The sequence below is a fragment of the Lepus europaeus genome, chromosome 2, assembly GCF_033115175.1.
Source record: "Lepus europaeus isolate LE1 chromosome 2, mLepTim1.pri, whole genome shotgun sequence".
Taxonomy (NCBI): Eukaryota; Metazoa; Chordata; class Mammalia; order Lagomorpha; family Leporidae; genus Lepus; species Lepus europaeus.
The window spans coordinates 65377154-65389685 of NC_084828.1; positions in this window are offsets into that span (position 1 = coordinate 65377154).

Genomic DNA, 12532 nt, shown 5'->3' on the forward strand with positions numbered 1-12532 from the left:
ATGTTGTATTTTTTCATTCAGGATGCACTCGGAATCTCCATCATCCCCTACTTCCTAGAAGAGCTCTGCATTGATCAGCTTGCTTGCACTCAGTGACTCACCTTCAAGTGCCACTGAGCCAAGCTGAGAAGCACTCTCAGCTGAAATCCACTGACTGGGATTAGGTTTACTATTGCTCTACTCAACAGGAAAATTTCAACTTCCCTCCCCATTTTGAAAATTTTGTAGAATTTCAGAGTAAGTAGGAGTTCAACTTCTTTACTCTTTGAATGAGAAAATGGAGGCAGATATTTACATAGGTAGTTAATGCAAGAATCAGGATTCAAATGGACATCTCCCAGGTTGACAAACTGCTGTTTCCACACTGCAGCAGTTTCTCCTAGAGCAACTTTATACAAGTCACTCATATGCTGCTTTAAATTACTTCCTGTTAAAAGGACTCTCCTGACAGTGACAGCAGGCTTAGCGATAATGACTCATGACTGCTCAAGGTGGCAGAGAAGGCCATGCCATTTTTTTTCCTGTGCTTTTTGGGGTTTCCCTTGGTCATATTAAAATTTTGCAATTCAGAAATTCTCTGTAAAATTATCTGAGTTCTGCAGAAAAATATGAGGAGTGGCACAGCCACACCAAGAAGCAGATGTGATATCGAGCATATGGGATTGCAACACACTCTCTTTATCTGGAAAATTACACTGGAGGGAAACTTATCTTCAAGAAAACTATCAGGTCACCACTAATATCTTTTTATATGTGAAATAACCTAAAAGCCTCCTTTAACACAAGATGCTAGCAGTGGTGTTCTGCTTTAGTAATTCAGCTTAATAGTACTTTGCATTATGTCCATATATTTAAAATGATAACCGAGTAATAGAGGGATAAAGGCAAGCATTTATATTGTCTGTTTAGAAAAACACTGAAATTCATGTGTAAACATGCAGTATTCCAGCAGTGCATCATCATGAAATTTTCTGATCTATGATTATGTTAAATTGCTTCCATAGTATTTAATTTTCCATATTATATTTGATATCTGTTTTCCCAGAAATTACCAATTATTACAGCCACTTGGATGGTTGAAAAAAGTATATGGCAACGCAGTATATTAGAATGTAATTGCCTTGCTTCCTTGTAAATCCCGATTTTAAAGTATTTTTTAAAAGGCTGCAGAGAAAGAACTGAGAGAGAACTGTTTCTTACTAATGAGATGCTGTCATGGCTCTTATGGAACCACTGGGAAACTGTGAATATAAACGAACTAATATCTGATCAGTGGTAAATGATATCGAGAAAAATCCAGTAAGGCATCGTGGAGAATTGGTATTAATGCATTTTGGAACAGTTGGTCAGAAAAGGACTCTGATAAGGGATATTAGGTGGAGATTTTTTTTAATAAAAGGACCAAGAGAGTCACATTGATCTCTGGTAAAAGAGTATTGCCTGCTTGATAAGTAATAAATACTTTTTGAAATTTTTTTAAACTACTAAAAAGCTTCCTTGTTCTCAAGTTTATTATAGATTGTTATTGCAAGTTACATACAAGAGTTTAATAAGAGTGTATTAGACAAGTGACAAATGGACCAAGGGGGTTAGAAAACATGGTGCAGACTTACAAAGCCAGGAAAAACTGGTAAGATGGTAACAAAACAGCGACTGTTATCAGAAACTGGAAGATGAGCTGCTGGAAAGTCTGTCAGGGCTGAGTCAGGAGTGAACCTTTGGTCTCTACTTCTTGCTAAAGGAAATTTTTTAGCAACAGGCTTGACTAGCAGAGACAAGATCATTTACCCAGTCCCTAATTGCAAAGAATGCAGGATAGTGAATGGTTGATATATTTAGCTTTTTGGTTGGGGAAATCCACAAACACAGGAAGGGCTTTAGTTTCCAAAGTGGGTATATAGACAATGACAAACTCTAGTAATGCAGGGATTTCCCAACACTCTTTGATAGAAACCACTTTATCTTATATTGTTCCTAGTTCCAGCAAGAGTGATGTCACTTAGTATTTATAAAGATGACCTGTTTAGGGGCCAATGTGAGGCCACAGTGGGTTAAGCCAGCATCGGCATCCCATATCGGGGAACTGATTTGAGTTATTGCTGCTGTGCTTCTGATCCAGCTCCTTGCTAATACTCCTGGGAAACCAAAAGACAATGGCCCAGGTAGTTGGGCCCCTGCCACCCATGTAGGAGAACTATATGGGGTTTCTGGCTCCTGGCTTCAGCCTGACCCAGCCCTGGCTTCTGCAGCCATTTGGGGAGTAAACCAACGGATGAAATTTCTCTCGATTTCTCCTTCTCTATTCCTTTTAAAAATAAATAAAACTCATTTAAATAAATAAAAATAGCAATGACTTGTTTAATTTTAAACACTGTATGTCTATGCCACTGCATTCTCTCCCATAAAGTTCAATACCAGGTGATCTAGGTGAAGTATTGAGGCAGTAAAAGAATTTCACTTCACCTAAGGGGATTTGGGTGACATATGAAGATGGGTATGAATAGTTTACCTTTGAAGAGGATCATTGTATTATTGCTGAATAAATATGGAAATGTATATTGAAATTGATGTAGTTTGCACATGTAAATAGGTTATATAAGTGACTGATTACCAGGAAGAGACAGTTTAACAAAAGTGGAGATGCTGCAGGGGTTCAAGGAAGAGTAGGGGAAGAAACGGCAGAGGAAACTCTTCCGGAACTAGTGATTCACAGTGGACCTGCGTGGAGAGCATGGGAGCCCACGATCAGGACACCAGTGGCAGAATCAACACACCAGCACTGGAACGTGAGCTGTGTGGAATTACTTCCTTTTTGAATCAAAAAAAAAAAAAAAGAATGAAAGAAAGAAAGATTTACCACGCCTAACCTGGGAGTGTCACCTTTGACACACCCTCAACACTGAGGAACCAAACACAGCTCTCAGTCCACACTCATCTCAAGCCTCTAAGGCTCCATCGAAAGCAGACAGTCCACTTAATCTAGAGTCACAGTATAACAAGAAAAAACACCACAGTGAAGAAACCAAAGAATGTCTCCAATATGCCAAACAACAAACCCAAAAACCAAGCTAACAAGAACAAGGAAGACACTATGACGCCCCCAAATGAAAAAGACACCCCAATTCAAGATTATGAAGATGATGAGATCGAAGAAATGCAAGAAGCGGGTCTCAAAAAATTGAAAAGAACATTACAAAGTTCTCAAAAACAAATTCTTGAACTACAGAAATCCTTAATGGACAAGATAGAAAATCTCACGTGAAAACGAAATATTAAGGAGGAATCAAAATGAAATGAAACAACTAGTAGAACATGAAACTGTGATAGTGACAAGAAACCATAATGAAATGAAGAACTCAATGGATCAAATGACAAACACATTAGAGAGCCTTAAAAACAGAATGGGCGAAGCAGAAGAGAGAATATCAGACTTAGAAGACAGAGAACAGGAAAGGAAACAGGCAAACCTAAGAAAAGAAGAGGAAATTAGAAATCTAAAAAATATTGTTGGGAATCTACAGGATACTATTAAAAAACCCAACATTCGGGTTCTAGGAGTTCCTGAAGGCATGGAGTGGGAGAAAGCATTAGAAGGCCTTTTTAGTGAGATACTAGCAGAAAATTTCCCAGGTTTGGAGAAGGACAGAGACATCTTAGTACAGGAAGCTCACAGAACCCCTAAGAAACATGACCAAAAGAGATCCTCACCATGACATGTTGTAATCAAACTCACCACAGTGAAACATAAAGAAAAGATTCTAAAATGTGCAAGAGAGAAACGTCAGATTACTCTCAGAGGATCTCCAATTAGACTCACAGCAGACTTCTCATCAGAAACCCTACAAGCTAGAAGGGAATGGCGAGACATAGCCCAGGTACTAAGAGAAAAAAACTACCAGCCCAGAATATTATATCCTGCAAAGCTCTCATTTGTGAATGAAGGTGAAATAAAGACCTTTCACAGCAAACAGAAATGGAAAGAATTTGTTGCCACTCGTCCAGCCCTGCAAAAGATGCTTAAAGATGTGTTACACACAGAAACACAGAAACATGGTCACCAATATGAAAGAAGGTAAAGGAAGGAAACCTCACAGCAAAAGATCACAGGAAGCTCAATTTCTCTTTGACATAGAATTAAAATCTGATTCTCTGTTAAAGCAATGTGTTAAAGTAATCTATTATCTTCTCTTGATGTCTGTTAAATTCTAATTGTTCAAAAACAGCTGAATTTTTATTAAGAGCTGTGCACTAACTCCCCTTGCAGGACCTCTGTCCTCAATGAGTTGTATTATGACAGTTAACTGTAAAACTAGTTCTCAGCTTGTGTGTGTTATGTGTATGTGTGCAAATTATTGAAATCTTTACTTAATGTAGAGTTGGTCTTCTGTGTACAAAGTTAATTGAAAATGGATCTTAATGGAGAATGGGATTGACAAGGGGAGAGGGAGGGGGAGAAGAAGGGTTGGGAGTGTGGGTGGGAGGGCAGGTATGGTGGGAAGAATAACTATTTTCCTAAAGTTGTACTTTTGAAACTTGGCAACTCATGACGAGAGCCTAGAGTGGTTACTGGTGCCATAAACTAGAGTGTCAATTTGTTGGGTCAACAACAGGAGTCACTGTGCACTTGCTCCTCATGTGGGATCTCTGTCCTTAATGTGCTGTACATTTTTATTTAATGCTATAACTAGTATTCAAACAGTATGTTTCACTTTGTGTTTCTATGTGGGTGCAAACTATTGAAATCTTTACTTAATATATACTAAATTGATCTTCTGTATATAAAGAGAATGAAAATGAATCTTGATGTGAATGGAAGGGGAGAGGGAGTGGGAGAGGGGAGGGTTGCGGGTGGGGGGGGAGTTATGGGAGGGGGAAGCCATTTTAATCCATAAGCTGTACATTGGAAATTTATATTAATTAAATAAAAGTTAAAAAAAAGGATGACAAGAGAAAAAAAAATAAGTGACTGATTAGACTACCCTGTGAGAACTTATGAGGATCATCAAAGCTTTTGTGGAAAAGTGAAATTAAGATAAGTTTATTATGGGGTAAAACTATTTTGAAATACATGCATATAAAGCTAATGAAAGTTATGAAAATATTATTTATTACAAAATTTTTTTTTCTATCCTGGCCAATGCTGTGGCACAATGGGTAAAGCCACTACCTGCAATGGCGGCATTGCATATGGGCACCTGTTCATGTCGCAGATGCTCCATTTATTATACATATCCCTGCTAACACACTTGGGAAACCCTCAGAAGATGGCTTAAGTGTTTGGGCCCCTGCACATATGTGGGAAACCCAGAGGAAGCCCCTGGCTCTTGGCTTCAGCCTGGTTCAGCCCTGGCCATTGCGGTTATCTGGAGAGCGAACTGGTGGGTAGAAGATCTCTCTCTCTCTCTGTAATTCTGCCTTTCAAAATAAATAAATCCTTAAAAAAGTTTTATTGTGCCAAAATAAATGTCTTTTAATTTCATATTTCCACACATACCTCTTGTATGATACCATTAACACCAACATCTAAATCTCAATTGCTTCCAACAGTAACTATTTTGTGTGGTCTTAGTTTATTTACTTGTTGTCTCCCTTGGTAATGTCAGATGCTTACAGTATGGACTCTGGAATAAGACTTCTCATGTGCCTTTTTCTATTCCTGACTTGTTAGCTTATCCTTCTACTACCTCTAACATTACAGTCTATTAGGTATGAATACTTTCTGCTGTTTCCACCTTGAAGTCTCTATTAAACTTTGAAAAAGTACTGTCTAAGCTTAGAGTTTCATGACATTCTGGATGAGCTGGATTAAATTTCTCTTAACTCTTCTTTTACTCTTCTTTTACAAGCATTTAAAACTGATTAACTAGTTAAGTAAGGGAACAACACAACAGTTAGCTCTTTTACTATCTTTATTAATACTCTTTCCTCTAGGATCGTCTCTTAATGGTATTCCTGCCATAAAATACAATAAAAGGTACTCTTTATCCTTCACCTGAAAATTAAAATTTGTAGCTCACACCTGTAGACACAACTAAACACTTGCATGTGATACAGCACAAAAAAGTAATCCAATTTAGCTTTAGCCAAGATACCCCAAAATTCCCTCACTGATAAAATAATAGAAAATGGACTTTGTGATCATTCTACACATTTGATAGTTTTTGGTTTACGCAATTACTTAATTGTCTTTTATTCTATCTAATGCAATAGCTCAGATGTGCAAACACCTCAAGGTCCCTGTTCCAGTAGTTATTTCCAAATACAAATTGGGAATTCCTGGGTTCCTGATGTAATTAGTAAAAATAAAATGTGTTAAGGTGTGCCATTAACCAAAAGATTGTACCAGCCTGACTCAGTTCAAATCAGAAACAATTTGATAAAACAGAAAATTCTGTTTTCTTACTGAGTTGCTTTGCTTAACTGTTTCTAGGCAATTAGCTGCTTGGGGAAAGATAGAATAACAAATTTACAACCATGTGTAATTGAACATCTGCCCCTAATATATACAGGTTTCCAAGTCAAATTACACTTATAGACATTCTTTTATTTTTCTTTGTGAAATCATATAATGTCAAGAATTGTTATGATATTTGGACAATTTAATAGATATTGACACGGAGTTGTTAAGAGAAGATGACAACAAAAAGTAACTAAACTACTTTCAGACTTTAGGTCTCATAATCTTCTTAATGATTTTGTTAAAAATATGGTTCTGTGGTTATACTTACTCCTGTTATTTGCACTAATTTGTATGTTTCTATAATACTGTGAAGTATATGCTTTTTGTAGATTTATTTCTTTTCTTCTTCCATTTATTTGTTTATTTATTTTTTAAATATATTTTTTAAGGAATACAAGTTTCAAAAGTACAACTTTAGGAAAATAGTTATTCTTCCCACCATACCTGCCCTCCCACCCACACTCCCAACCCTTCTTCTCCCCCTCCCTCTCCCCTTGTCAATCCCATTCTCCATTAAGATCCATTTTCAATTAACTTTGTACACAGAAGACCAACTCTACATTAAGTAAAGATTTCAATAATTTGCACACATACACATAACACACACAAGCTGAGAACTAGTTTTACAGTTAACTGTCATAATACAACTCATTGAGGACAGAGGTCCTGCATGGGGAGTTAGTGCACAGTGATCCTGTTGTTAATTTAACAATTAGCCATAAGCAAAGTGCAAGATCTCTTCTCCCTTCAGAGAAAAGTACATCCTTCTTTGCTGGCCACTGCTTTACACTGAGGTCTCACTCACAGAGATCCTTCATGTATAACAGTTTATTTTTGCCTCAGTGTCTTGGCTTTTCATGCCTGAAATACTCTCATGGGCTTTTCAGCCAGACCAGGAAGACTTAAGGGCTGATTCTGAGGTTAGAATTAAATAATTACTTTAGGTAATTGTCATTCTATGAATCTGTTGTGTGGACTGCTTCCAATGTTGGAACATTCTCTCCTTTTTTTAATATTATCTATTATTATTATCAGGCACTTGATCCTATTTATATGATCCCTTTAACATTTAATCTTATCTATATGAACACTTTAACACTTAATATGATCACTTTAACAATTAAAATGGCATTATTACCATCAAGCTTAATGGGATTTGGAGTCTCATGACAAGTTTTTTTTTTTTCTTTTGCACCAAAAATAAATTTATCTTTTAATTCCATTTTCCACAAATTTTTGAACTACTCTCATATGTTGCCATCACTAAGATCCTCTTTTCCATAATAGTGATTTTTACCTATAGATCCCAAGGAAATATTAGAAGTTGAAATAACCAATTGGATTTGTTCAATCTTAATGTCATAGTATCATTAGGCATATTGGGAGATAAAATGTGGACATTAGCTCTTCTCAAAAAATGAATTATTCCCTATTTTAGTATCCTCAAATCAAATATGGGAACTTCATCTTTGCTTCAATTTCAGAGATGTTTTTCTAGTGTTTTTTTTTTTTTCAATTTCTCTTTGCTTTTCAATACATTTCATGACATTCAACCTCTCTTTCTATTGTTAGGTTAGACAACAGCCAGTATTATATCAGATGGAAACTCTTCTTTTCTTTTTTTTTTTTTTTTAATTAGGCTACTAGACCCTTTTCTCAGTCATTACAGTCCTGTTAGGCAATCTCAGGATTCTTTTTTTTTTATTAAACTTTTATTTAATGAATATAAATTTCCAAAATATAGCTTATGGGTTACAATGGTTTCCCCCCTCCCATAACTTCCCTCCCGCCCGCAACCCTCCCCTTTCCCGCTCCCTTTCCCCTTCCATTCATGTAAAGATTCATTTTCAATTCTCTTTGTATACAGAAGATCAGTTTAGTATATATTAGGTAAAGATTTCAACATTTTGCCCATATAGCAACATCAAGTGAAAAAACTACCATTGGATTACTAATTATAGCATTAAATAGCAATGTACAGCACATTAAAGACAGAGATCCTACATAATTTTTTTTTCAAATTAATTAATTTTCTATGCCATTTCCATTTTAACACCAGGTTGTTTTTTTTTTTTTTCATTTCCAATTCTCTTTATATACAGAAGATCACTTCAGTATATAATTAGTAAAGACCTCATCAGTTTGTGCCCACACAGAAACGCAAAGTATAAAAATACTGTTTCAGTACTAGTTATAGCATCACTTGGCTTTAGACGACACATTAGGGACAGATCCCACATGGGGTGTAAGTACACAGTGACTCCTGTTGCTGATTTAACAATTTGACACTCCTGTTCATGGCGTCAGTAATCTCCCTAGGCTCTAGTCATGAGTTGCCAGGGCTATGGAAGCCTTTAGAGTTCGCTGACTTTGATCTTATTCCGATAGGGTCATAGTCAAAGTGGAGGTTCTCTCCTCCCTTCGGAGAAGCGTACCTCCTTCTTTGATGGCCCCGTTCTTTCCACTGGGATCTCACTCACAGAGATCATTCATTTAGGTCTTTTTTTTTTTCCATGATATCTTGGCTTTCCATGCCTGCTATACTCTCATGGGCTCTTCAGCCAGATCTGAATGCCTTGAGGGCTGATTCTGAGGCCAGAGTGTTGTTTAGGACATCTGCCATCCTATGAGGCTGCTGTGTATCCCACTTCCCATGTTGGATCGTTCTCTCCCTTTTTGATTCTATCAGTTAGTATTAGCAGCTACTTGTCTTGTTTGTGTGATCTCTTTGACTCTTAGACCTATCAGAGCTATCAATTGTGAGCTGAAATTGATCACTTGGACTAGTGCGATGGCATTGGTACATGCCATCTTGATGGGATTGTGTTGGAATCCCCTGGCACATTTCCAACTCCACCATTTGCGGCCAGTCCGATTGAGCATGTTCCAAATTGTTCATCTCCTCCCTTTCTTTTTCCACTCTTAGATTTAACAGGGATCACTTTTCAGTTAAAATTTAAACACCTAAGAATAATTGTGTGTTAATTACTGAGTTCAACCAATAGTACTAGAACAACAACAACAACAACAAATACTAAGAAGGATAAAGTATTACATTGTACATCTAAAGTCAGGACAGGAGCTGATCAGTTCATTGTTGCTTATAGTGTCCATTTCACTTAACAGGTTTCCCCTTTGGCGCTCAGTTGTCACCGATCAGGGAAAACAAATGATATTTTTCTCTTTGGGAATGGCTTAATTCACTCATATGATGTTTTCCAGAGTGCTCCATCTTGTTGCAAATGACTGGGTTTCATTGTTTCTTACTGCTGTATAGTATTCTATGGAGTACATGTCCCATAATTTCTTTATCCAGTCTACTGTTGATGGGCATTTGGGTTGGTTCCAGGTCTTAGCTATTGTGAATTGAGCTGAAATAAACATTAATGTGCAGATGGCTTTTTTATTAGCCAATTTCATTTCCTTTGGGTAAATTCCAAGGAGTGGGATAGCTGGGTTGTATGGTAGGGTTATGTTCAGGTTTCTGAGGAATCTCCAGACAGACTTCCATAGTGGCTTAACCAGTTTGCATTCCCACCAACAGTGGGTTAGTGTCCCTTTTTCCCCACATCCTCTCCAGCATCTGTTGTTGGTAGATTTCTGAATGTGAGCCATTCTCACCGGGGTGAGATGGAACCTCATTGTGGTTTTGATTTGCATTTCTCTGATTGCTAGTGATCTTGAACATTTTTTCATGTGTCTGTTGGCCATTTGGATTTCCTCTTTTGAAAAATGTCTATTGAGGTCCTTGGCCCATCTCTTAAGTGGGTTGTTTGTTTTGTTGTTGTGGATTTTCTTGATTTTTTTGTAGATTCTGGTTATCAATCCTTTATCTGTAGTATAGTTTGCAAATATTTTTTCCCATTCTGTTGGTTGCCTCTTCACTTTCCTGACTGTTTCTTTAGAAGTACAGAAACTTCTCAATTTGATGCAATCCCAAATGTTAATTTTGGTTTTGACTGCCTGTGCTGTTGGAATATTTTCCAGGAAGTCTTTGCCTGTGCCTATATCTTGCAGGGTTTCTCCAATGCTCTCTAAGAATTTGATGGTTTCGGGTCGTAGATTTAAGTCTTTAATCCATGTTGAGTGAATTTTTGTGTAAGGTGATAGGTATGGGTCTTGCTTCAAGCTTCTGCACGTGGAAATCCAATTTTCCCAGCACCATTTATTGAATAGACTGTCCTTATTCCAGGGATTAGATTTGGATCTTTGGTCAAATATAAGTTGGCTGTAGATGTTTGGATTGATTTCTGGTGTTTCTATTCTGTTCCATTGGTCTATCCATCTGTTTCTGTACCAGTACCATGCTGTTTTGATAACAACTGCCCTGTAGTATGTCCTAAAATCAGGTATTGTGATGCCTCCGGCTTTGTTTTTGTTGTACAAGATTGCTTTGGCTATTCGAGGTCTTCTGTGTCTCCATATGAATTTCAGCATCATTTTTTCCAGATCTGAGAAGAAGGTCTTCGGGATCTTGATGGGTATTGCATTGAATGTATAAATTGCTTTTGGGAGCATAGACATTTTGATGATATTGATTCTTCCAATCCATGAGCATGGAAGATTTCTCCATTTTTTGGTATCCTCTTCTATTTCTTTCTGTAAGGTTTTGTAGTTTTCATCGTAGAGATCTTTAACGTCCTTGGTTAAGTTTATTCCAAGGTATTTGATTGTTTTTGTAGCTATTGTGAATGGGATTGATTTTAGAAGTTCTTCCTCAGCCGTGGCATTGCCTGTGTATACAAAGGCTGTTGATTTTTGTGCATTGATTTTATATCCTGCTACTTTGCCAAACTCTTCGATGAGTTCCAGCAATCTCTTAGTAGAGTTCTTTGGGTCCCCTAAGAATCATATCATCTGCAAAGAGGGATAGTTTGAGTTCGTCCTTCCCGATTTGTATCCCTTTAATTTCTTTTTCTTGCCTAATAGCTCTGACTAAAACTTCCAGAACTATATTGAATAGCAGTGGTGAGAGAGGGCATCCCTGTCTGGTACCAGATTTCAGTGGAAATGCTTCCAACTTTTCCCCATTCAATAGGATGTTGGCCGTGGGTTTTTCATATATTGCTTTGATTGTATTGAGGAATGTTACTTCCATACCCAGTTTGCTTAGAGTTTTCATCATGAAAGGGTGTTGTATTTTATCAAATGCTTTCTCTGCGTCTATTGAGAGAATCATATGGTTTTTCTTCTGCAGTCTGTTAATGTAGTGTATTACGTTGATTGTTTTGCGAATGTTGAACCATCCCTGCATACCGGGGATGAATCCCACTTGGTCTGGGTGGATGATCTTTCTGATGTGTTGTTGCATTCTATTGGCCAGAATTTTATTGAATATTTTTGCATCTATGTTCATCAGGGATATTGGTCTGTAATTCTCTTTCAATGTTGCGTCTCTTTCTGGCTTAGGAATTAAGGTGATGCTGGCTTCATAGAAAGAATTTGGGAGGATTCCCTCTTTTTCGATTGCTCTGAATAGTTTGAGAAGAATTGGAGTTAGTTCTTCTCTAAATGTCTGGTAGAACTCAGCAGTGAATCCATCTGGCCCTGGGCTTTTCTTTTTTGGGAGGGCCTTTATTACTGTTTCAGTTTCTGTGTCATGACAAGTTTTTAAAATGTACTCTTAGAAGTAAGTTCATAGGAATGTATACAGAACTATGCAGCTTTAGAGTTACAAACTTCTTCCTCTCTTTCTTATTCCCACTCTTATTTTATTCTTATTAACAGTTTTCCCCTTTCCAAATTCCTTACTCATATGAAATTTAAATTTAGTATTTGTCCAGCATGTATACATTTTGGGGCTTACAAGAGTGTAGATTCATAGTGTGGAATTTAGTGTAACACCTCTATCTTATATATTCACATAATCTCATTTTCAGAATTTCTGTAAAAATGTTATACATTTGTCCTTTACCATTGCTGCCTTAGAGTTTCCCATGGCAGCTTAATTTATCATTTACTCTTTGACTTGAATGAGAAGTAGATATCTTCCTTTGTGCTCTGTGCAGCCAACAGTATGTAAATCAAACTCAATTTATAAAACTGACTTGGCTGTGGTATTTCTGATTTTTT